The 23,528-nt window shown below is 49.6% G+C and overlaps 1 protein-coding gene and 1 long non-coding RNA gene across 4 annotated transcripts in view; one reads left to right on the top strand and one right to left on the bottom strand.

The window, feature by feature from the left end:
- LOC120888298 (homeobox protein Hox-C8) overlaps positions 1-23,528 on the top strand; it is a 137,800-nt gene that overhangs the window by 100,366 nt on the left and 13,906 nt on the right. The window lies entirely within an intron of this gene.
- On the bottom strand, positions 8,230-14,755 carry LOC120888297 (uncharacterized). The gene is made up of 3 exons (XR_013422897.1): positions 12,616-14,755; positions 9,424-9,641; positions 8,230-8,622 (listed from the first exon to the last, which is right to left on the bottom strand). It is a non-coding gene; the product is annotated as an uncharacterized LOC120888297 (long non-coding RNA).

Here is a 23,528-nt window from a genome sequence, read left to right as displayed (position 1 = left end):
TGGGCTCTCCTCTGAGCTGCCCAGATGGCGGGCAGGCCTGGGGCTCTAGGGGCAGCCAGGCACACGGGAGGGGGTAGGCGGGCAAGGTGGGGACACAGCTGGGCCCTGGGCCCCTGATGCCTCTTCCCACCCAAGAGCCTTGGGTCAGAGAGAATGCCAAGGTCCTTCTAGGCCAGCATCGGGGAACTTCAGACTTGAGTTACAGGCTGGCGTGGCCTCTTCAGGTCATTGTTCCTACCCCTGCTGGTGACTCAGGCCTCATCCACTTTCTCTGAGACCGAGGGCCATAGAGGACCTCTTGGGTCCTAGCCTGGGACTAACCTGAAAGTTCTGCCTGTGGCTTGACCCCCTGCCTTCTTGCTATAGCTAAGGTATGTCCTTAACACACTATGAAGGACAGTTGCTGTCTGTTTGGTGAGGACTTGGGGACCCCCGATGACGTGCCCCCTCTCCTTCACCCTAAGTCTCCAAAAAAGTAGGATAAAAGATTTCTCAAGGTCAGATGGAGAGGGTGGAGCTCTCCCCTCTCGGGGTTGCCATCTCTCAACCACCTTCACAGGTGTTGTGACAGAGAGAACATATGTCACTCCCACCCCAGGGGACAGTGACATCTCAGCCGTCACAGCCCCACAGAGCTGCGCTCAGTGGGCTTGACTCACCTGCTCCCTCTGGATGGAGGTGAGGAGGTTGGAGCCCAGACTGCAGACCCCTCCCCCAGAGCAACAGGCAGGCTCCCCAGCTCCCCAGCCAGCAAAGTTTCTAGAACAGCTGAGAACCCCCGAGTTGCAGAGCAATAGAGATTTCTTGAATGTCCTTGTCCTCAAATTCTCTTGTGAAACATCAGAGCTCGCAGATCCTTCCTCACACACTCGTTATATAAACGAGGAAACTGAGAAGTCAGCCCAGGCCTTTTAACATTCAGCCGTTTCTACTCCTCCACATTTGCCTCCTGAACAGGAATCCCCAGGCCACCACTAAGCCAGAAGCATTAGGCTCCAACCGGAATGGTGCAGATGGGAGTTAGTGAGCAAGTAGAACTTTCTCAGAACAGCTGATCAAAGATGAGAAACAAAGTCAAAATTTGAGTTCTCCAAAGCAGTAGGGGCAGGCTGGGGAGGGATGGAGTCTGGAATCAGAATGGAATCTAGCAAAAAAGATAGGCAATAGAGAGAATGCAGGAAAGGGGGGCCGGATGGCACGGAGCCCAGAGCAAAGCAGCTGGGTGTGGGGCTTCTGGAGGTCTTCATTCTGGACCCCACATCTCTCACCTGTTCCAGGCTTCAGAGTGTCTACAGCAGTTTAAATTCAAGCCTTATCTCAGCTGATTCTCTTGGCTTATTCTTTACTCTCCTGGGACGGCTTATCTGGCTGCCAGAGTCATTTGCCGCCTCTAATTTGTGTTTAAATTAAAGTTCCCACAAACAGGGGCTTAATGTGCTGTTACCAAGAGCTCCCAGGTCCCCTGCAGCTCTGGGAAGTTGAGGGGGCAGAGGGAAGAGGCCATTTTGCAGGCATCACGTCAAGGCTGAGCTCACTGACCGTGGGTACCCAGAGTGGATGGCCCACCCAGGTGTCTCTGCCCTTGCTCTGTCCAAAGCCCTACCCCTCCTCCTCGGCACCCACGTGAGCCAGCCAGGATTCCAGTGGGAAGCAAATGACACATTCCAAAGGCCCTCACCAAGGAGTTGAAGGGATGAGACAATTTTCAAAGGTATAGACAGGATTGAGGAAACCAGCTAGGGCTATGGTGGCCACAGGAAGCCCCAGAGAGCTCAATTCAGGAGGCAGGAAGGGGATGCTCACAAGGGCCCCATGGTTGCTCACCCACTTTCAGGACCTTGGGAAGAAGGCAGAGGAAGCAGATAATAGAGAGCCAGAAATGAAAAGTAGGAAGAGTCATGAAGATCCATTTTTTAATGCATACAATGCTGTGCCGTATGCTGTGCCCAGACACTTCATAGCAATGAGCTCCCTTAACCTCTACCACAACCCTCTGAGGTGGGTGTTATTGCCAGCCCTATTTGTATAGATGGAGAAGCTGAGGCACAGAGAGGTGAAGCAACATGCCCAAGACCACACAGTAAGAGGTGGATCCAGGATTCAAGTTGCTGCAGTCTGGCTCCAGGTTCCCAGTGCCCAGCCAAGGGATGATGCTTGAGCCAAGATTTGTCTGTCACCCTTCCCAATCCCCTGATCACAAGGTAGGGTTTCTCTTTGCCAAAACAACTGAGACCGAGTGAAGCTCTTGTCCTGCTCCCCAGGATCTGTACCTCTCTGGACCAGAATCTTCTCACTTGTAAAATGAGAATAAGGTAGTTGGAAGGATTGAGGGACTTGGAAGATTGAGATAGCTTGTCACAGTGACCATCCAGGGCAGGTCCTGAGCAGCTGCCTTCCCTGTGGTCTAACCACACCTCTTCCTGCCATTACCTCTGGATTCTGTTTTCAAGAGCACTAGCAGCAGAGACTCCTCATCCCTTAATGGAAACCCACAAGAAAGAGTTGGACATTCGCATTTGGTCAATTCCTTGCTCTGCCTCTGAAGAACTCTCTAGAAGGGAGTAGTAAAGCAAAGCTGGAGCCCCAAACTGCCCTACCCCTCCTCCTCTGCACCCACATGAGCCACAGGATTCCAATGGGAAGCGAATGATGCATTCCAAAGGGCCTCACCAAGGAGTTGAAGGGATGAGACAATTTTCAAAGGTGTAGACAGGATTGGGGAAACCAGCTAGGGCTATGGTGGCCACAGGAAGCCCCAGAAAGCTCAGAATCATGCTACCAAAGCCTGATGTGAGCTGGAGTCGTGGGAGAGGGGTCCCCAGAGCAAAGCAGTGCCCACTGACCAGGCACAGCCACTGCCAGAAATTCAGGCAGGCAAGGAGGAGGCAGGGGATGGAGGAGATGAACACCCTGGCTCCCCTCTCTCCCTTCCTAGCCAGGCCCTCGTTGGCCAAACCCAACCAGAAGGAAGAGATCAGGCAGCCCAGGTGATGTGGTCTGCATATGGGAGTCTCCCAGAAAGCACAGGGAGGTGAGCAAAAAATAACCCAAGCCACCCCACCCAGGAGTCCCTTCTCCAGCTCCACCAAAGGGCCACTCTGCTGCTTCACTACCTCCTCTGTGCTGCCTGCAGTCAGTGACTGACAGGGAAGGAGACTCAGGATTCCTTCTTTGGCACAAATGATCCTGCTCACACGGAAGGTGAGTTCCAGGCAGAAATCAGCTTGAGGAGAAAGGGTTTCTCAGCCATGTTTTTTGGGTTTGGGTTTGGGTTTGGGTACCAGAAATGGAACCCACAGGTGCCTAATCCCTGAGCCACATCCCCAACCCATTTTGTATTTTATTTAGAGAGAGAGCTTTGCTGAGTTGCTTAGGGTCTCACTAAGTTGCTGAGGCTGGCTTTGAACTCACGATCCTTCTGCCTCAGCCTCCTGAGCCACTGGGATTACAGGCCTGCGCCACCATGCCCAGCCCTCAGTTATGTCTGAAGTGTATCTGGGCATGAGTAACTCACTCCCAGCAAGGACAGAAAGAGGACAGACAGCACGGGGTCAAACAGCAATGACTCTCCTTCCTCAGTGTAGGAGGCAAATCGTTGTGAGGCTTCCTTCTGCCTCCCCTCTCTATACCATGAGCCCCTGTGGGGCAGAGATTTTTCTTGTTCATCCTCAACACCAAGCCTGGTGCCTCTTAGGGGACATAATCGGAATTTATTGCATATGTAAGTAAATATATTTGGAGGAAATGAATGAAACCCATTTGCAGCTCATGTGCGCGGCCCGGGCCCGTGTCAAGGAGCACTGTGGAATGAATGGCGCGCAACACTCTCATAGAAGTTTTATTTCAATCACCAGCCACCTTGGACTTTCCTTGCAGCCAGTCAGTCATTGGCCACAGGGGCCAGTGTTTATCTCCAAAGTGGCGGGAGGCTGCTCTTTGATGGCACAGTGACTTCATTTGGCTCCTCGTGATGGGGAGTGAGGGGAACTGGAGTTACTGCATCTCTCACAGCAGCCTTCTTGTAAACTCTTTCTCTGGGAAAATCTTGATCCATGGCGAACGTCTGTGGCATTCCCGGCTGGAGCCCTTGGCAAGAGATGGGAGGAGAGGATGACAGTGCCAAGGAGGCAGCTGAAGGATCGTCACCCTGGGAGCCACAGCTCGCTTGCTTTTTCCAATGGGCCATAAAGTATGAGGGAGGCAGGAGGAAGTGGGAGGTGGGGCCACGAGTCAAGTGTAGTCACCATAGGAGGCCCACCTGGGGGAGTAAGTGGCCACGCACACACTCTGGGACACTGCCTGCTGGCTCTAGGACCTCGGGCAAGTCACCTCAGTCTCATCTTTAAAAAGTGTGGATAATACTAATACCTGCCCTCATGGGGTGTCAGAAAAGAGTAGATGAGTTAAGAGGGAATATTTAGGATGCATGGTCCACAGTGAGTCCTACATTAATTTCATTAAGTAAGATTAAGCAGGATACTTGGGTCGTAGCCCCACAAACTTTTTCTTTCTGTAAAAAATAAACTGAGCCTCAGATACGTCTTAGGTTCACTGTGAGCAGTGAAGTAACACATGTGAAAATTACAGGTTAAAGTTTGTTCTTTGTCATTGAATCATGTAGGAGGCCTGAGTGAGCAGGGGTGGAGGGACGCTGAGGGGCCACCAGTCGTCAGCTTCTGATTATCTGCCTTGGAGGTCTCCTGCTTGTCAGCATCCTCAACTCTCTGGCCCCTTCAAGTCCTTTGTTGACAAGATCCAGTCCTCTCCTGGTCCCTCCCACACATACTGGGCAGCTCAGCAAGGTCTAGAAGGAAAGTCTCTGACAGCAAAACTGATCCCCACCTCCCAACCCACAAGGCAGGAACAGAGACTGGATGGCAAGCTGGGAGAGAGGAGCCCAGCATCTGCCCAGTCCACCCTGCCTTGGACACGAGGGGAAGGGTTGGCAGAGGCAAGATGGGGTTGGTGACTGGTTACTTAAATTCTCAGTCTCCTCAGTTTTTCTCATCTTCAGAATGGGAATAAGTAGAGGTGGGGATGCAGCTCAGTGGTACAGTGCTTGACTAGCATGCCCTGGGTTTGATCTTCATCAAGCCAAAAAAGAAAAAAAGGAGGGGGGCAGGGTCAGGTGATAGTTGTGCCTCATTCAAAAGGTGAAGAGTGATAAGATACATAAATCCCTTAGTATATGGCTGGTCCCATAAATGGTTGCTATTATGGCCAACGTTTTGCATTATCTGCACACCACGCCCTCCAGAGATGGAGAAGTAATGCTAACTTCTAGACTCAATAATGGTGTTAGCAGAAAGTGATATAAATTCAGATTTTTCACATTTTATTTCCAAAGCACTTAAGTATTCATCCATTCAACAAATGTTTACAGAATTTATGTGACTATTTTGTTCACTGTATTTACCTTGCTCTCACCACTAGCACTGCAAGGTTTGTGAGGACAGGGACAGGTGTCTGTTGCTAAGGGAGAGAGGATTGAGCTCAAGGTGGGTCTGGTGACTGAAAGGGGCCAGGCAGGGAGATGGGGGCAGGTGGCCTGGGTTCTGGGTCAGTCACACCTGCAAAAACACAGCCTTCCCTTGACCCTGGAGCCTCCTAAACCTTCCTTCATCTGTGAGGCACTGGAGGGGGGTCCCTTGAGACCAGGCTCAGGGAACTATTTGCTCCCCATTCATTCACTCTGTGTCTCTGGAGCCCCTGGAGAAGGGTGTGAACCCCCTTCTGAGGAGTACAGCAAGTGGCAAAAAACAAATGATGATAAAAAGAGACTTGATAGAGGAAGAGGGAGAAGCTCGCCTCAGTTGCATAACAGATCAGGGGAGTTAGAAGATGTGCCCAGGCCCTGCTCTCATGGGTACTGGGTACTCCTGAAGGTAAGACAGCTGTTCTTGAGCACAGTCCTCATTTCATTTGAGTAAGAAGAACGGAGGAATCAATATCCAAAAGGTGGAAATGTCACGATGTCCATCAACTGATGAATGAATAAACATAACCAGAAGAAGATACTATTCAGCCATGAAAAGAAGTACTGATACCTGCTTCAATATAGATGAGGCTTGAGTTTATGGTACTAAGTAGAAGAATCCAGTCACAGAAGGCCACTTATTAAATAATGCCATTTCTAGGGGCTGGGGTTGTGGCTCAGTGGTAGAGCACTTGTCTAGCATGTGTGAGGCCCTGGGTTCGAGTCTCAGCACCACATGTAAATAAAATAAAGGCCCATTTACAAATTTTATATATATATATAATGCCATTTCTATCAAAGTTCAGAATAGGAAAATCTGCCAAGACAGAAAGGAGATTAGGTCTGAAAGGAACCTAAGATGATAGCTAAAGGATATAAAGTTTCTTATTTCCTCCCTCCCTCCTTCCATTCTTCCTTCCTTTCTTTCTGTGCTGAGGATCCAACCCAGGGCCTCATGCATGTAGGCAAGTGCTCTGTCACTGAGCTATACCCTCAACCCTGAGGTTTCTTTCTGAGGTGATGAAATGTTCTAAAATTGATGATGGTGATGGTAGAACATATCTGTGAACATGCCACAGATATTCAGTAACATCACCAAATTGCCCATTTCCAGTGGAGGCATGTTGATGTGAACTCTACCTCCAGAAAATTGTTTTTTAAAAGAGAAGTGACGAGGGAGCAGTTGAAATGAAGTGAAAGGCCATGATCCGAAACAAAGCCCAGGCACCATTTGTCCTGGCTGACCCCCAACTCAGAGCTTGGATCTCCTTCAGGCAGTATTATGGAAGCCCCCAAGCCACGACTCAGAAAGATAAATTGACCCCAGAAGGTATGGGGCTGGGTCCCTTCTCCCCTGACAGCTCCCTTTCTGTGTTTTTTCTGGCACAAGAAACATGCTGTCTTCTTGTGTAAATAGGGGAAATTTATGACACTTTTCCCCCTTCTCCTCCCTGGTGGGCTGCTAGGAAGGGCCTATGGGTAGGAGAGAGTTTCAGATTCCAAATATAAATGTGGGAATCCTAGGGGGAGGCAGAGGGTCCCTTTGCCTGCTTGGCTCTGGCCCCAGCTCTCCTTTCCTCCTGTATTTTGACCATCTGCTGATGAGGAGGGCAGAGAAAGGTGCCGCCCACTCCTCCTCCAATCTCCCCGGCAGATATCCACCCGAAGGAGTGTGTGGGGGGGTCTTAACTATGTGGCTTAACTATCCCAGGTTCTGTTGAGGGAGACACAGACCCACCCCACTGAATTTGGCTATTTTTGTACCTCCTTATTCATTGATGTCATGGGAAAAGAACTCATCTTAGATTCAGAAAAATTGACAGAAAATCCAAGTATGTGACCTTAACCAAGTCACATCTCTCTGGAGCTTATGAGTTAAAAAAGAGAGAGAGAGAGAGAGAGAGAGAGAGAGAGAGAGAGAGAGAGAGAGAGATTGATTGACTTTATCAGGGGTTTTAAAAGCCAATTTTAGCGTTGGGTCCTTTCTTTAAATAAAACCTGTGTAGCAACCCAACTTGTGAATGGGCTACTGAGTGTCTTGAGGGTGGGAATGGGAGATCCCCAGGCCCCAGTGGTAACTGTCAGTGGCTGGCCTAACACAGGATGATGTCCAAGGTCCTCTCCAGCCGTCCTCAGGAGCGGCTTTGACCCATGCTGAAGGGTATAACCTGGGGCTGGGGATATAGCTCAGTTGGTAGAGTGCTGGCCTTGCATGCACAAGGCCCTAGGTTCGATCCCCAACACCAAAAATAAATTTAAAAAGAGTGTAACCCAGCTTTGCCACCTAGTATATATTCATTGCCATGTCACTTATCTTTTGAAGGCCTCAGTTTACTCATCTGTGATCTGGGAAAACAGTCACATGTATCTCAGAGGAGGGTTACGAGGATTATACTAAGTAGTGTACTTAAAGACCCTATCGTATAATCTGGATCAATAAATATTATTATGATATTATTCCCTGATCTCATATAGTCCTTTTTTTTTTTAAGAGAGAGTGAGAGAGGAGAGAGAGAATTCTTAATATTTATTTTTTTTAGTTCTCGGCGGACACAACATCTTTGTTGGTATGTGGTGCTGAGGATTGAACCCAGGCCGCACGCATGCCAGGCGAGCACGCTACCACTTGAACCACATCCCCAGCCCCATCATATAGTCCTTTTGGAGAGTCTGAAATGGTTAATCTGGTGTGGGAAGATGTATCAGGATGGGTTCTGGCAAAACCGCTTTAACAAAAAGGTCCCCAAACACAGTAGCGTATAGAAACCAGTTTATTCTCACATCCACCACATCACAGTCGGAGGGCGCAGCCTGGTGCAGTCAGTCTGCTCTACCTGCTCAGTGGAGGACTGTTTCCTTTCATGCCGTTGCCTTTCCCTCTCTTAGGGGTTTCTTCTCAATGGCCTCGTCAAACCTCAGGCGCAGGCCCTTCTGTCCAGCTCATGAAAAAGAGATCCCAAAGAACTCACCAGGGTCCTCAGGCTCTGATGACACCACTTGTATCTCAGTCTCAGCTGGCCACACCTGGCAACAGTGTTGGCTGGGAAGCAGAAGGTCCTTGCCAACCAGGAGAGAGGGACTTTCGTGGACCCCTGGCGGCCTTACTCAAGGGCTCACCTGTGCCTGCACCATCTTCTTCCTCTTCTCTGCTCAAAGGAAGGAAAATAAAGTTCAGGGCCCAGAAAATAATGTGACCCCAATCAGGTCCCTGCCATCCATCCCAGGAAAGTGACTTGGAGGCCTCCCTCTAGAGAGAATTCCTTCCTGTCTTTCCTTTTGTGGATGTGAGAAGAGCGTGCCCAGGTCCCACTGCCTCACTCTCCTAAACCCTCTGTTCCCAGTCATTGGGTATGTCTACAAATGTGGGCCTATAAGATGACCTGAACCAGGAATGGAAAGAGAGATGGGGACACAGAGGCCACCATGCTCAGCAGACAGCCCAGGCATGGGTTCTGGTGCCAGGAAAACCCAGTTACCAACCATGAAACCCAAAGTGAGGATTAAATTCTCTGAGCATCTACTGAGTCTTTGGAAATAGATCTAAGAAACTCACTTGACCAGGTTGTTATGGGATTAAATGAGATATCACATATACCTGACACACAGTACACCCTCAATAAAGGCACCTAATTTTAGTTGGTGCCAGCATGGCAGATCCAAGGCAAATCAGATTTATCCCTTGTTCTCACTCGGCCTTTATGTGGGTACTTTCTTCCTCTCCTTCCTTGCCAATACATGACTACTTCCTTTGCCTCTTCTTTACTTCCTACCCTCATTCCCTTTCCATCTGAACCCTAACCTATAATCTCCTCCTCCAGGAAGTCTTTCCTGACTGAAAAACCCCCAGTTCCTTCTCCACCTCCCCCTCTTCCCGCTGCCCCATGGTCCTGGCCCTATCCTTGCCCCAAGTTTGCATGTATCCCGCCCCTCCCTTCAGAAAGTCTTACCTTCCCATTCAGAAAGTGTGCAGCATGGAAGTGCATTGTGAGTATAATACTCCCATACCTTAAGCAGGTAATAAATTCTGTGTTCTTTTTCCTATTTAAGAAAAAAAAAAAAAAAGACCAGAGCTCAGATTCCAACTCTGCCACCTTCTAGCTTTTGACTTCTCGGATCCTTAGATCTGTTTCTCCCATCCTCTTGAGTCAGGTCAGGCGTGTGGCAGCTGCAAATGAGTATTTAGTAAACGTCAGTCTCCTCTGCTCTACCCAGCCTCCCGCAGCCCACACCGGGATTCCCTGTTGACCAAGATGTTAAGTCCTCCATCACAGCCCTTCCCAAGGAAAAGAGACTTTTCCCTTGAAGTCTGTGGGCACTGGGATGGTATCACTGACCCAAGAGCTGGAGCAGAAGTCAGGAAAGAACTGGCCTCCTGGCTTTGAGGGGTCCAGGCTCTCCCCATCCCCTCCCTGTGTGCAGCCTGACTGGTAGATCTAGATCCAGGGAGGGCTGAATGGGCTGATCTGATCAGTCTTAGAGACCCTAGGGAGCTTTCAACCTGTAGAAGCAGCTCTGACTCCAACCTTCCTCCACCAGAAGGGCCACAACATCCATAACTGATGCTGTCTAAGCATCGCCACATAACACTCTGTAGGTGTTTCCATGGGACTGTCATTGTTCTGGGCCCTTGGCACAGTTCACTCATTCCTTCCTCAGAACAGCCTTGAGCTAGATGCCATGAACTCCATTTCACAGACACGGCCTGGAGAGGTTAGGTAGCTTGCCCAGGTCATATGACTCCTAAATGGTAGGACAAAGATTCAAGACTAGGCCGTCTGGCCCCAGAATCCACACTCTTAACTACTGGGCCATAAAAAGAGCCAATGCTTACTGTGCAGCAAAGCACTCTCCATGTGTTTCACCTAATCCTGAGCAATCCCCCAGCAGATTCTGTCATTATCATTCCTGTTTTACAGGCCAAGAAACTAAGGCAGACAGAAAAGTTAAGCAATCTGTCTTCCCTCTCAGGCTAGGTTGCTTCAGAACTCCTAGCTGTTTCTCCCCAAGCCCCCCACCCACCCCTCTCCTCCATGGGGTTCTGCGCTACCAGCACCTTTTATCACAATTCTGCTTTACCCCAAGGCCCACAGCCCTCATTCCCCCAGACTCCTGCTCACCTCTTCTCTCTCCCTTCCCATATCTTCCCAGTGCCTTCTCTCTCCCTCAAGATCCTCCCAACCTTTTCTGTCTCTCCCTCCCTCCTCCCTTACAGCTCCTGCTTAATCAGATAAATTTCACTGGAAAAAGACCCTCAGACTTTCCGAACAGACCCCCACTGTGCTGATCGCACACCCCCAGGGGAGGCCCTGCAGTGTTGAAGCTGAAGAGCCAGAAATAAAATCCTCATCTGCTCCCCCACCCCCTCTTCCCATCACTCATCTGGGAATCCAGGGTGAAGAAGGAAGCTAAAGTGCAGAGCATTCATTTAATATTAACAAATTGAAATGAATTCTTTTAATGCCAATTAACTTGGAGCAGCCCCTTATTAATAGTAATTTAGATTCATACTTAGGAGAAGCAGGATCGAGGGCTGGGCCAAATGTGCCCAGAATGTCAATGTGACAATAGGGCTGGAGAACCAACAAGAAAGGGGCGGCAGTTTTACTTCTGCCCAGTTGGGTTCTGTTTCCCTGAGAACAGACAGTCAGCAGAAGCAGATTTTCTTCCAGGAAATACAAATTACTCTTATAATTTTATTTTTGTAGTTGAGATGAATCTGAAGGTTGAAACAGTGTCACATCATTTTTTTAGTGTGCTTTTACAGTAATGCTAAAAAAAAAAAAAAATTTCTCTCAGAGCAGGGATTTACCCCAAACTCTCCTAAGTCAACCTTCACTGACCAGAAGAGAGCATCCCCAGACAGCTCTGCACCCTTCTTTGTTCAAAGCCAGAGCCAGAGATCAACCTTAACCAAAATGAAAAAGGGGAATGAACATTGTCTCTTCTGGGAAACCTCCCCAGGGATGTAAGAGACCCAAAAGTCTAAAGTTACCCTCAGCTAACATCTTACACTTCAGGGACAAGGAAAATTTGCTTCCAGCTTTCTTAGAATAAGGCAACGATAGAATTAAAAATTCAACTCTGTGTACCAGAGTAGAGACAAGTGAAAAGAACTTGTCCCAAACTAAAAGTTGAAAGAAATTCTGCTCTTGCTTCATTTGTTGCCTGGAAAGGTGGGACTGGAGGGGTCCAGAACTAAAACTGAGCCTGGGTTCTGCCCAGGGCAGGACAGCAGGCATCCCTCCATTCTTGGAGGGAGAAGGGAAGGTGAGTTACATTTCAAGTTGATAATTATGGAAGTTGGGAGTGAAGGTTCTGAGATGGGGGAGGCAGGAGTGTTAAAGGGGCTGAGAGAAAGTAAGAAATGTACAAAGTGGTGAAGTTTGTAAAAATAAAACTTTTAAAAGTTTAAACATATAACATATTAAATATAAAAAAGAGGTTAGGTTTTATAAAGAGAGAAAATACATCAAAATTGAGACAATAATAATAATAATAGTAATGAAGAAAATGTATAAAATATTTCAAGTAAATTGTTCTGCAAAAGGGGGGACCTAATCAAATGAGACCTTATTCAAATCCTCAGGATTTCTTAAACAATAAATTTATTTATTAACCAAAAAGAGGAACAAACTCAAAACTAAACCACAGTCCACAGAGGCGGGGGGAAAAAAACTGTGGAGATTCTGTAACAGCTGAAAAACCAACAGAGGAGGGAAAAAATGTACAAACTTAAAACCCACAAAATGATTATTTGTAAATACTGACACTGGAGGATGGGATGGAAAAAGGAGGTGAACTTGACATCATTAAACAATTAAAACTTGTAAAACCTAAGGTGAATTCATCCCCAAAGTAAACTCTCCATAAACAGAATGCCCTTCCTCAAGAGAAGGAAGTATAAAATTTATGAAAGAAGAGGAAAGTACCACTTTTCTCCCTAAGAAAAGTATATTAATCTGAACTTGATTTCCCTCCAATTCCAAATGGATTATGCAAAAGAAGACAAAGGGATTCGTTTTCTTTCAGCTAAGAGGGGGAAAAATCCAATCTCAATTGTCTAATGGGCAAGAAGGGAGGCATCCTTTGCAGGTGCCAGAGAGTGGGGCTGGAGGGGTGAGCAGCAGGGACCAGCTTACCTTGCTCTGGTGTGACAGCGGCTAGAAAGGAGTAGATGAAGGTCCCTGCTAGTGCCTGCACGTTAGGGGAAAGAAGGACCAGGGGACCAGAGTGCCCCTAGACAAATAAGGACCGTAGAAGTACTGGGGGTACCCAGATCCCCACTCCGCCCGCCTCCCTCCCACTGGTACCCAGGCCTAGAGAGCTACTGAAAGTTACAAATTGCTTCCATTATTAGCTCATCCTGGGCAGCCTGGTCATTGGCCAGACCCTGAGCACGTGGTCCCTCGTACCAATCGATCGAATTTCTAGTTGCAATTCTCTGTCTGTCCCTTGGCTCTGGGGAGGGAAGGGGGGAGCGGTGGCGCGGGGGGTTGGGGAGGGGCTCCGAGGGGACCCTCGCCCTCCCTTTCCGCCAAGTGGGGGTCCTTTGCGCCGCCCCAGAAGGGGTCGAAGGAATGTTGTGGGCTGGGGCACAACCGGGAGGGCAGAAACTGGAATAAGCAAGAGACATCGCCAAGGACCAACGGCCCCTCTCCAGTTCTCCCGCCTGCCGGATAGTGCTCGCCACTCCCTCTTTAGAGCCCTCTCCATCCCAGACAGTCCTGGAACTAGTAGCCTGGGCCACCCCAGGGGCTCCGATGCTTTCTCGAATCATTGCTTCTCCCGCTACTTGGGGGACTGTACGCCCACGTCCTGCCTCCCTCGGGCCGCTCTAGATCAGGCGCCTGCGCCCTCAAAATCACCCTCTCCATCCTCCTCCCCAAGGGCTGAGTTTGTACCCCTCTTGGAAATCGTTTGCGAGAAGGACAAACTTTTGAGTGGATGAAAATCAAAGGAGACGGTCCCGAGCAGGTGAGCTGGGCCCGGGAAGGGTGCGCTGTAGTCTAAAAACAATGTCTCTCCCGTCTCTGTCTCTTGCTCTCTTTCTGGCTCCATCCTGTCTGCCCGGCGAGCAGGCACCTATCTGCAGGGTTGGGGTTGGACCTCTGTCAGGTGCTTGGGTGTTAGTTTGGGCACTAAAGGGGCCGCTGGCAGGGGAGAGGGAGGGTTGCTTCTGAAACTGGGGAAGAAAGGAGAAATTGGGGATTGATAGGCCCAAAGGGTCTGCTGAAGATTCTTTCCCCAAATGCAACTTGTGTGAACTTCAGAAAAGTTTTTAAAACAGAAACGGAGAAGGAAGCAGAGTTGGGGTGTTGAGGTTTTAAGTGGGAGGGTGCTCTGCTTCTTATATTGATGGGAGGATATGTTTGTTTGTTTGTTTCCTTGGTCGGGACTAATTATCGACGAATTACCAAGCGGGTTCCTAATTCAGTTCACCCCAGAAAGTCCTTTAGAGACGCTTGGAGATCCACACAGGGGCTACTCCAAGGGAAACAAGTACTAGTGGAAAGTAGCAGTTTTCTACTCTGCCACGATCAGAGTGGGGTGTGGACCCAGGATTCCTGCCACCCTGATTTTAATTTAGTAGTGAAGCAAGGGGGAACAACTCCCAAATATCTCCCCCCCCATCCAGTTTGACTCAAAAGACTCATTTCCCTAAAATGGAGTCAAGGAGTAGCCATCCCTCCTGCCCCAGCACACCCTTCCTACTTTTTCCAGTGGTCGGAGGAACCCACGACTTCTCTCCAAGGGCTGAGAGAAACCCTAGAGGAAGAGCTGGGGGTGGGGGGCGGGGGACTCTTCCAAAGGGTGTCAAGAGCAGAGGGTGGGTTCAAAAACCTGAGGCCCGGGACAAGGGGGTGTGGGCCTTCGGGGTGGCCTGGCGAGGGTGGAGAGCGCTGCAGGTGCACTGGCTGGCTGAGCCGGGAGGACCTGGAGCCCGCTGCGCAGCTGCTCGGGGCTGTAGGGTAGCAGGGAGGGACTCTGCCCCTGAGTTTCCAGGTCAGGCCCCCTCTCTGGAAACCGTGGGCTGGAAGAGCCAGGCGGGCGGCAGACGGCGCGTTTGGATCGCTTTTTGGAGAGGGTCAGGAGGGCTGAGGATCCCGGGAGAGGAGAACTCTCACGTGGAGCCCGTGAGGTCTCTGGCCGCCCACGCCTGCAGGGGCAGCTTGGCCCTCCTAGGTCCGGAGCCACGAATCCGCCTGGGCCTTTGTTTTCGCTGCTTGGCAGGATTTTCTGCGGTGCTCCCGCCGCCAAACCCAGAACTGGGCCGGCCTCATCGAGGGGTTTAGGAAGGCCGCAGCTGGCACTGCCGACAGAGTTTGTCGTGCCCCCCCCAGCCCCCCCCCCCCCCCCCCCCGCCAAAAAAACCTGAACCTTTGAAAGGGATGAGTCCAGAGGCAGGCATTAAAAGCCTCTGATGTTCAAAACAAAGCAAAGCCCCTTTCCTTCCTCCCGTTCATCTTTTTTCATTCCTCTGCAGTCCTTTGGATGGAAGGCCTCATCCGTCTCCAGTCCCATCACTAACCTGGGAGGCGGCTTGGGCTTCTTTTTTGCACAGCCTGTTCTCCGGATGCTCTGAGAGAGGGCTTCTGGCCATAGTTTTCTTTCCACTCTCCCCTTTTGGTAAATCTGATCCTTTTTGCTCCTGCCTCCCCATTACTAAGTCCGCCTCCATGGCACAGGTCTATGGAATTGTCTTTTCCTCTTTGCTTTCTTCTTTTCCTCTTTCTTCTCAGGAGTGATGGAGTGACAACAGTTTGACAAGGCTTTCCTAAACCTGCAGTGGGGAGCTGTGGACCCAGCCCCAACACTTCAAGTTGGGGGAAACAGCCCCACTCCTGTGTCCTTGAGATGGAGCCCCAAGTTGAGGGGGATTGAGAAGGAATGACATGAAGGATGGTTGGACAGACACAGGACAGAAGCCTCCTCCAGGGAGGGGGCAGTTTCACACCATATGTCTATGGCAGAGAGGATGTAGAAACAAAGGCAGGCTGAAAGAAGGTCTAGGAAAAGAGCACAAAGGACTGAAGACATTCAGAACAAAGAAACTGAGAGGGAGGAAAAGATGGGAGACAGCCCAAGGGCTGAGGCCAGAGGAAGGGGCTGGGGAGAACCAGTGGGAGAGGAGTGGACAGGAAAGGAAAGTAGAGATACAGGGCAGAATGAAAAAACAGGGTCTGGTTTGTGCTGGGATGGAAATGCAGGCCTCAGGCAGGCGAGGCGAGTGCTCCACCACGGAGCCCCAGCCCCTGCCTGGTGTGTTTTTAAAAATGAGGGATAAAAAGAAAGAAGAAAGAAAACAAATGCAAGAAAGGAGGGAATGAGAGAGTAAAACCACAGGGGAGGAAAAGAAAGGAAGAAGGGAGAAAAAAATGGAAGGAGAAAAATAAAGACGGTAAAGGAGGACTGAAAAATACAGGAAAGATAGAAAAAAAGAGAAAGAAAGAAGGAAGGAAAGGGGAAGGAAGGAAGGACCATAAAGAGAAAAGGTGAAGGCAGGAAAGAAAGCAGAAGAAAGAAGGAAAAAGAAATAAAGGTAGAGGGAGAATAAAGGATAAAGGAGAGGGAGGAAGAGGGATAATTAGAGAAGAAAGGGGACACAGACTCCTGGCTCCCTGGCCTAACACCAGCACCACCCCCATCCCAGGTGATGTGGCCCAGGTCAGGGACCCGAGGACCAGCTTCTCTGCAGCAGCTGAGGGAGCTGGAGAAGGACTTCTTCCCACACTCCTCTTCCCCCTCCCTGCCTTGCTGGTGTGGAGCAGGCTATTCAGCATTGAGGCTCCAAGACACTTGGGTCAAGATCTGGATCCAAAACCAGTACATGAAGTAGAAGAAGCTGATAAGGGAGGGCCTGGGCACATATTCCTGTGCTGGTGCTGATGCCCTCTTTCTCTGGCTCTGACCCTTCACCCCCAGCTCCTGGGAACTCTGCTGTGGCCCTGATGGCCCTGGCTGTCTGAAGACTGGGCTGATTTGCTGGGCCGTAGTTTGATCATCTGCCATATGAGCCCTTTGCACTGAATGATGGTTCTGTAATTTTGGTTAGCCTTCTTGAATGTGTTCAAGCAAGAGCAGGGAGAAGATAAGACCTGGTCCACTTTGGGTGTGAGGGGATCTTCATTTTCTCCCATTGGTGTCAACAAAAATCTATCCTTAGCAACATCATTACTATCGGTATCTCCATCCCTACCCCAGAAAACCACGCAGTCAAGGGATTTCTCCATGCCAGGAAGGGTTGGGTTCAACCCTTAGTGTAAGTTTGAAAGCCAGAGAAGGAGAATGAGGAAGGTCCCTACCAGGACATGAAGAGAATTTTACAGAACTCACAAAAAGAGATTAATTGACTTTAGATTCAGCCTGTAGAGGTGATCAACTCAGGGTTGTTGGGTATCTGTTGCCTATGGGGCCTACATTCCCACGCCCTGTTCATGTGTTTTGGTGGAACTGCCCAGTTTGATTCAAGTTGTTTTTTGTTTTCGGGGGGTGGGGGGGTTTGTTGTTGTTGCTTGTTTTGTTTTTGTTTTTGGTTCAGAGGATTGAACCTAAGGGCACTTAACCATTGAGCAACATCCCAGCCCTTTTTATTTTTTATTTTGAGTCTCACTAAGTTGCTGAGGATGGTTTTGAACTTGTGATCCTTGTTAATTAAATAAATCCTTTGTCTCCCCCAAAGTGGAATGGGCTGGTCACTGAGGTCAGCCAGATCTCCCAAGGTCAATGTAACCTTTGAGGATGGGCTGCGGGATCCCCAAATCAACTGTTGGAAAATCACATGCGTCCATGTTCGTAGTAATCCTTGCGATGCGCTCTTGGTGAGGCCTCTGTCTGGCGCTTCATTTTCCCTCCTTCTTTAAGTTCTCCCTTCATTAATCTTTCTCCTGCCTTCCTTCCTGATTTTTGTTTGTTTGTTTGTTTTGTTTTTCCTCCCCCATGCTCTCTCTCCCTTTTTGTCTAGTCCATTGTGCTATTTTGATATCCCAGAAGGCTCTGCTCTGAGACTTCAGGCTAGCCATCTTGCAGCCTTACCTCAAAGGCTTATTATGTGGCTGCAAACATTGGGGTTTGAAAATGAGGCTAAAAGGGAGTGTTAAGTTTTGCTAACTAGATGCAGGAGCAACTAACTGGTATCAGTCATGATTATGACCTGCATGTCCCCTTGACTCCCTGTAAATAGTTCTTCCCCACCCATCCACCTGGTTGCCCTTTGCCTGTTCCTGGGAGTAGAGTTGCTTGTGCCTCCAAGGCTGTTGCTCTTCCAGGATGAATGAGGTCAGCGATACCAGGTTGGAGCCTCAAACTAACTCTTAAGTAAGCAAAGCATATTTCCTCATTCCCTGTGCATTCAGAAGCCTTGCATAGGGAGACTGTTCAATTCTGGCTCCTGACTGTCTGTCCATGGATCGCCCCTGATTAGCCAGGCCCTTCATTATCAACATCTGCTGGGCAAAGGGAAGCAACTTACTCCAAACCATGATAGAGGTGATGCAGATGTCCTCTCAGACAATCTCCTTGCTCCAACCAGGCCCTGCAAGTTGGAGGGAACCCGGCCCACTTCGCAGGATGTGGAATCTCAGAATCTCAGTGGCAGAGCTGACAGTGCAGCTGCATCTGGGAGCCTGCTGCAGAAAGCTGCTTCTGCCTTTGGGCGTTCCTTGCTGCCTCAGTCTTGGCTCTATTCAGTTTTTCTCCCCCATTTGGGGGGCAAGGGGAGCGGGGAAATGAAATGCTTCTCCCCATGCTGCTAATCCTTTCCTCTGCTCCCACCACCATCAGAGCTGCTGATAATAATGAACTGCAGCTTCCAGCCCATAATCAAAACAAATTCAAATTCTCTTCTGGGCAGGAGAAGGGCAGATGTTCCTTCTGCAATCCTCCCTTGTGCATTGATCCATTTTGAGGGCACTTGGGGGTCAAAAGTGAGACCAAATTGCTTTAATCAGTGTGGAATTAGCATTTCTTATCCCACCAAAGGCCCTGATTTCTCACCCCGAGGAACAGGAGGTCTTCGCCCAGACCCACACCTGTTCTCTTGCCCCTCAAACCAGTGGTAACGTACAGGTTTGCTGAGGTAGAGGAATAGAAGGGAAAATGGGAAGTTTGCTCATCTTGCAGTCAGTCTCTTCAGCTGACCATTCCACTAATACTCACTTAGCACCTACTATGTGTAAAGCGTTGTCTCTACCTCAGTTTGCCATGACTGTGAGAAGATTCTTGCAACTATGAGGTCTCAGTGTGTGGTGAACAAATATACAAATAAACCAATGGAAAAGAAAGTTTGTCTTGGATCCAATTGATTTTCATCACAGCCTTCCACGTGCCAGTCTCAGAGCCCTGGTCTTTTCAGCTCCAGCTCCACAGCCTCAGTCAGATGGAAAGTGGGATGACCCAGGGCACCCTGGCCTCTCCCACTGAAAAACTATAAGAACATGAGCAAGAGACGTGCACTGGGGTCGGTGCACAAAAGCCCTAAAATAAATGGCTTAGGCTGGTTGGCAGAGGGGCCTCCAAAAGTACCTGAGTCTTTGTGGTATGCCTTGCCCAGTCGAGGTGTCGGTGGGCATGTGATATGTTTCTGCAGGTTGCTGAGCAGGTCTGTGAGTTTGGGTGTAAGCACATGCTTGAAGGTGACAGCAAGGGTGTGCATGTGTGAATGAGCTGAAGGGGGTGGAAAATGTGCCCGTACCAGGTTTGTACACACTGGGCCCCAAAACCTGCACAGGTGCATGTGCGTGTGAATGTTGGAAGAGGGGTACAGACGCACACAGGTCTGAACATATCTCTACATACATGACCCTGTGTGCATGCAGGAGTGTGTACACCTACTGAATTATTATAAAATTACACTGACCCTTACAGAAAATCCATACCGGCCTCGGCCTTTCTCCCCCGACCTCTCGACCTCTGGGGTGCCTGAGGAAAGAGTTGACCCGGTCACTGCCTCCCCCTAGTCAATGAGACTTTCTCCATTAGCATAAAACATGAATCTGCTGGCAGCTTGACAAATTATAACTAGCAGCCAGAGTTTTGCCAACTGGCTGGCTTGGGCGCTGTCTATTTATCATTGAAAATGGTAAATCATAAGAATCCAGATGACTTAATTATTCAAATCCACCCAGGACCCGGAGAAGCTGCAGTTCCGTCAATCTCAGCCCTGGGCTCGGGGAGAAGGGCAGGGAGAGAAAGGCTCGTGCGGTGGGGAAGCAAGTTCAATCGCCATCCTCCCCTCTGCCAAGCCGCAGGTCCTCCTCTACAGCCTCTTCCCCTCCCTGCCTTCCTGTCCATCTTTTCAGAAATAAGGCTGGCGGAGTGCTGGGGTGGCTGGTCCTCCCAAGCGTCTCCTTCACCTGTCCCCAGGCCCACTGCCCCTTGCCCACGCTGGGTGCTTCTCAGCCTCTGTGTGGCGCGCCCAGCTCTCTCCATTTCAGTGCCTTTATTGTAATATCTTCTCTTACTCTGATTCTTTTCACCATTTCTCTTCCTCCCCCTACAGATGGTTACTGACCCCCCCACACACACGTGGCTTTTCTGATGGAGTTTGGCCTGCTCTCCTGGCCCCTTTGTTCTTACTGTCCCTGAAGTCCCCACTCAGGGTCCTCACACTCCGCATTGTACCATGGCCCACCCCTGCACTGCAGTCCCAAACGTCGGCCTGCTCTTCTCTTTCCTGGGGGGCCACGTGGAAGCCCAAAGTCAGGGCATGATGTTGAGCTTGCTCCCCATCGTTCCCTTTCTTCTGTGGATTTCTACCCAGCTCGGGAGGCAGTGGACAGGCTGTCAGAGACGCGGCACCCCCCGCATTCCATTGGAGCAGGGCTGTGTTCCAAGCAGGCCTATGCCTGGGCCATCCCCTTGGCTCCCAGCATGAAAACACCTTAGGCCTCCACTGAGGACCTGCCCTATGCCAGCCCTTCCAGAAGAAGAACTCATTCACAGAACAACTGTAGATCCAGAGGTCTGATGCCGGCCGCCTAGGCAGTGCTTTGATCTGTGGCTCCTTTTATCTTTGTGTCCCTTAAATATGTCCACTATTTCCATTTCTTATAGCCCTGGACCCCAAGGAGTCTGTTCTTCCATCCCCAGAAGAACAGTAATGTCACAAAGCCCCCCTCTCTGAATGGCATTCTGGCTTCTTTCGGAGGGTCTGCTCTCTCTGCAAGAGCCCCGGGGACCCATCAGCCCACTACTCTGTCTTCAGATGCCCCTCAGTTTGCTCTTCATGTGAATCAGTTTGGTTCCATCAGTGTGGATGTGTGTGATACACCCTTCTGTGGATAACCTGGACTCAGGGCATATTGACAGCTTGTGCCTAGTAATGTATGTGCCTGCACATGTATGGAGGCCAGTGCTGTGTGTGTGTGTGTGTGTGCACTTGACACACACTTCAATGAAGAGCCCTTATGCTAGAACAACAAGTGACAATGTCCCCACCAACAGGACACCTTAGGAAACAGCCCTTTCACTCCATTCCATTTTAAAGTCTCTGAGCAATGTTGCTCTTAATAAAATATTGGACTTTCATAGAACTCTAAAGAAGATGCTACCTGATTTTGCTACTGAAAGTAAGTTCTTCCTATAGTCTAGCTTTCCCTGCCTTTCAGGGTAGAGTCAGGGGATGGTCAGGAATCTTGGGAGGGGACACCCCATCCAGAGAACATATATGACATACAGAGGACCCTTCCACACCTAGACATTCCTCCTGTGAAAGCACTGCACCCCTCCCTCTTTCCTTCCTCCTACCTTCCAGTCCAGGTTGATATTTAACAAGGGCAGTGGTGAGGGATCAAGACTCAAAAGCAAGCCATGCAGCTGGAAGGCAGATCAATAAAGGGAGACAGATTGGAGACAGGTTTCTCTCACTTCTTTGCCACCTCCCCCACCCCTTCTGGCTCAGCACCCCTGCCCAACTCCTGACAGCAGGTGGGCGGCAGAGCCAAGCCCTGGCCTCTCTCTGCCCTTCTAACTCAAACAGGTTCCTAATCCCTGGGTGGAGGGTAAACAGCCTCCAAGCACAGCCAGGATCAACCACAGAAATGCCACTAATGTATCTGGAGGCATGGTCCCTGCCCCTGCCCCCAGCCCGTGTTACTAATTAGCCCACCGGCTTGGGAGAAGCTGGGAGGAGTGGCCGGGATGCCTTTGTGCAGGCTCCCTGCAAGCCTGGTTCTAGCTCTGGATAGTGTCTCTGGTGCCAGACAAGCTGAGGGTGGCAGAGGGATTCCCACTCCCTCCCCACTAACTGACTCCTAAATCAGCTCAAAGGCAGCCGGAGGTTCCTTCCCTCTGCACTCTCCCTGGATCTCCCATCTCCCCTTGGCTGTTCACAGCTGGGAGGCAGGTGGGAGACAAGAGGGAGAGTGAAATCAGCTCCGGAAATCAAACGACCCAATAAAAAATTAATTGTCTAATTAAAACCATGAGGAAGCCCCTTGCCAGAGTTTGGCTCTGAGTCGTCAGGGCTATAAAGGGTGGGAAAATGAGTCTCAGCTCCTAATAAATTCCTGATTTGCAGCTTGGTCTATCAGCGAAGGAGCACCGAGCGTTCTGCCTGGCTAGGCCTCCTGGAGGTCATTCCACCCCTTTCTGGCCCCCAGTTCAGGCCATCACACCCTTCACTCCACGCATATCTGGCTCAAGCCCAAAAACAGGGTCTTATCAAAAGAGACAGAAGCCACCATCCAGAACAGGCAAGTGTTCCCGTGCCTGAGCCTCAGTCTCCCTGATCTGAGGCTTACCCATTTCTTCTCGGGCTTTCCTCAGGAAAGGAAGGTTGGAGAAACTTCCTCAACTGGAGTTCTTCATTCAGCTTAACTATTAATTGTTATGAGTTTTTGTAGAAGGTTTGCTGTGACCTCACTCCCTCCACTTTTGTAAAAAGTACATTTTTACATAATTCACGAACTGACAGATTCCCCTCTCTTAGACCTTCATGTTGAGTTTTGCAGATGAATGACAGAGAACCAAGCTCAGAAATTCATTTCCCATCTAAAAAAACATACTGCTCTCATTCTTCCCAGTTGACCGAATCCTCTGGAAGATTGAACACAGAGCTTGTCCAGAAAGGCATGCAGTTAGGCAATGCTCAAATGCAGGTGGAGGCCCCCACCTCCTCCCTGGGCGATTGTATCACCTCTTCACTTGGTCTGCCGTGTCAACACAGCCTTCAGTTTCTACTCCCTCCCTTCCCTGGCCAGGGCAAATTCACAGTGCCTTCTCATCAGTGGCATTCATTCATTTGTCCTTGCAGGAGAAAGGGGTGGCTAGCATATTACACTCATTTATTATATAAAATACATGAAGGCATCCATGTCTGTGATTAGCTTCTTTAAACAAACATGGCAGAACAAACAAGGGTTGTCCTTCAAAACAATTCCCTTAGGAGGACTTATATGTACTTATTCTACATGAACCACTAGTGATTAAAACATTTCTGCAAGGTCTTCTTTAAAAATGGACTTTAGAGGGGCTGGGCCGGGGCTGCGCGGTAGAGCACCTGCCTGGCATGTGTGAGGCACTGGGTTCGATTCTGAGCACCACATAAAAATAAATAAATAAAAGCCACACACCCTGAAGGCAATGTCAAAGGAGGAACTGCAACCTTGTGTCGCTGCAGCCTTGCTCCAAGGAGGAGAGCTCCCCTCTAGGTGACTACTGGGAGGCACTCCTTCAGTCACGGCTCACTATGGCCACATCTGGAGCATATTATTTATTGTTCCTGATGATCCTCCTTTCATTCATCTGGTTGTTATTTTTCATCCTAAACAATGAACTAAGCTTTCCTAAGAAGGAGAAAAAGGAAAGGAAACAAATTCCTAACCCCCATCTGGGTCAGGATCCCGTTTCTGTTTCAACAAATTCCCATGCACAAGTGTGACCCACGTGGCCAAGCCTACTTCTCAGAACCTCAAACCTAGAGGCTTGACGGTAGACTGGTCTGCTGGACCTCACATTAGCTCCACTCGTACTTACCTATGACTTATCCTGCCCCACCTAGGAATTTTAAGACACTTTTTCTTTCCCCATGGATAGACTTTGTTATTTTGAATCA

This window comes from Ictidomys tridecemlineatus, chromosome 6, assembly GCF_052094955.1.
Source record: "Ictidomys tridecemlineatus isolate mIctTri1 chromosome 6, mIctTri1.hap1, whole genome shotgun sequence".
Taxonomy (NCBI): domain Eukaryota; kingdom Metazoa; phylum Chordata; class Mammalia; order Rodentia; family Sciuridae; genus Ictidomys; species Ictidomys tridecemlineatus.
The sequence above is the reverse complement of the archived record's forward strand: the minus strand, read 5'-3'. Positions and strand labels throughout refer to the sequence as shown.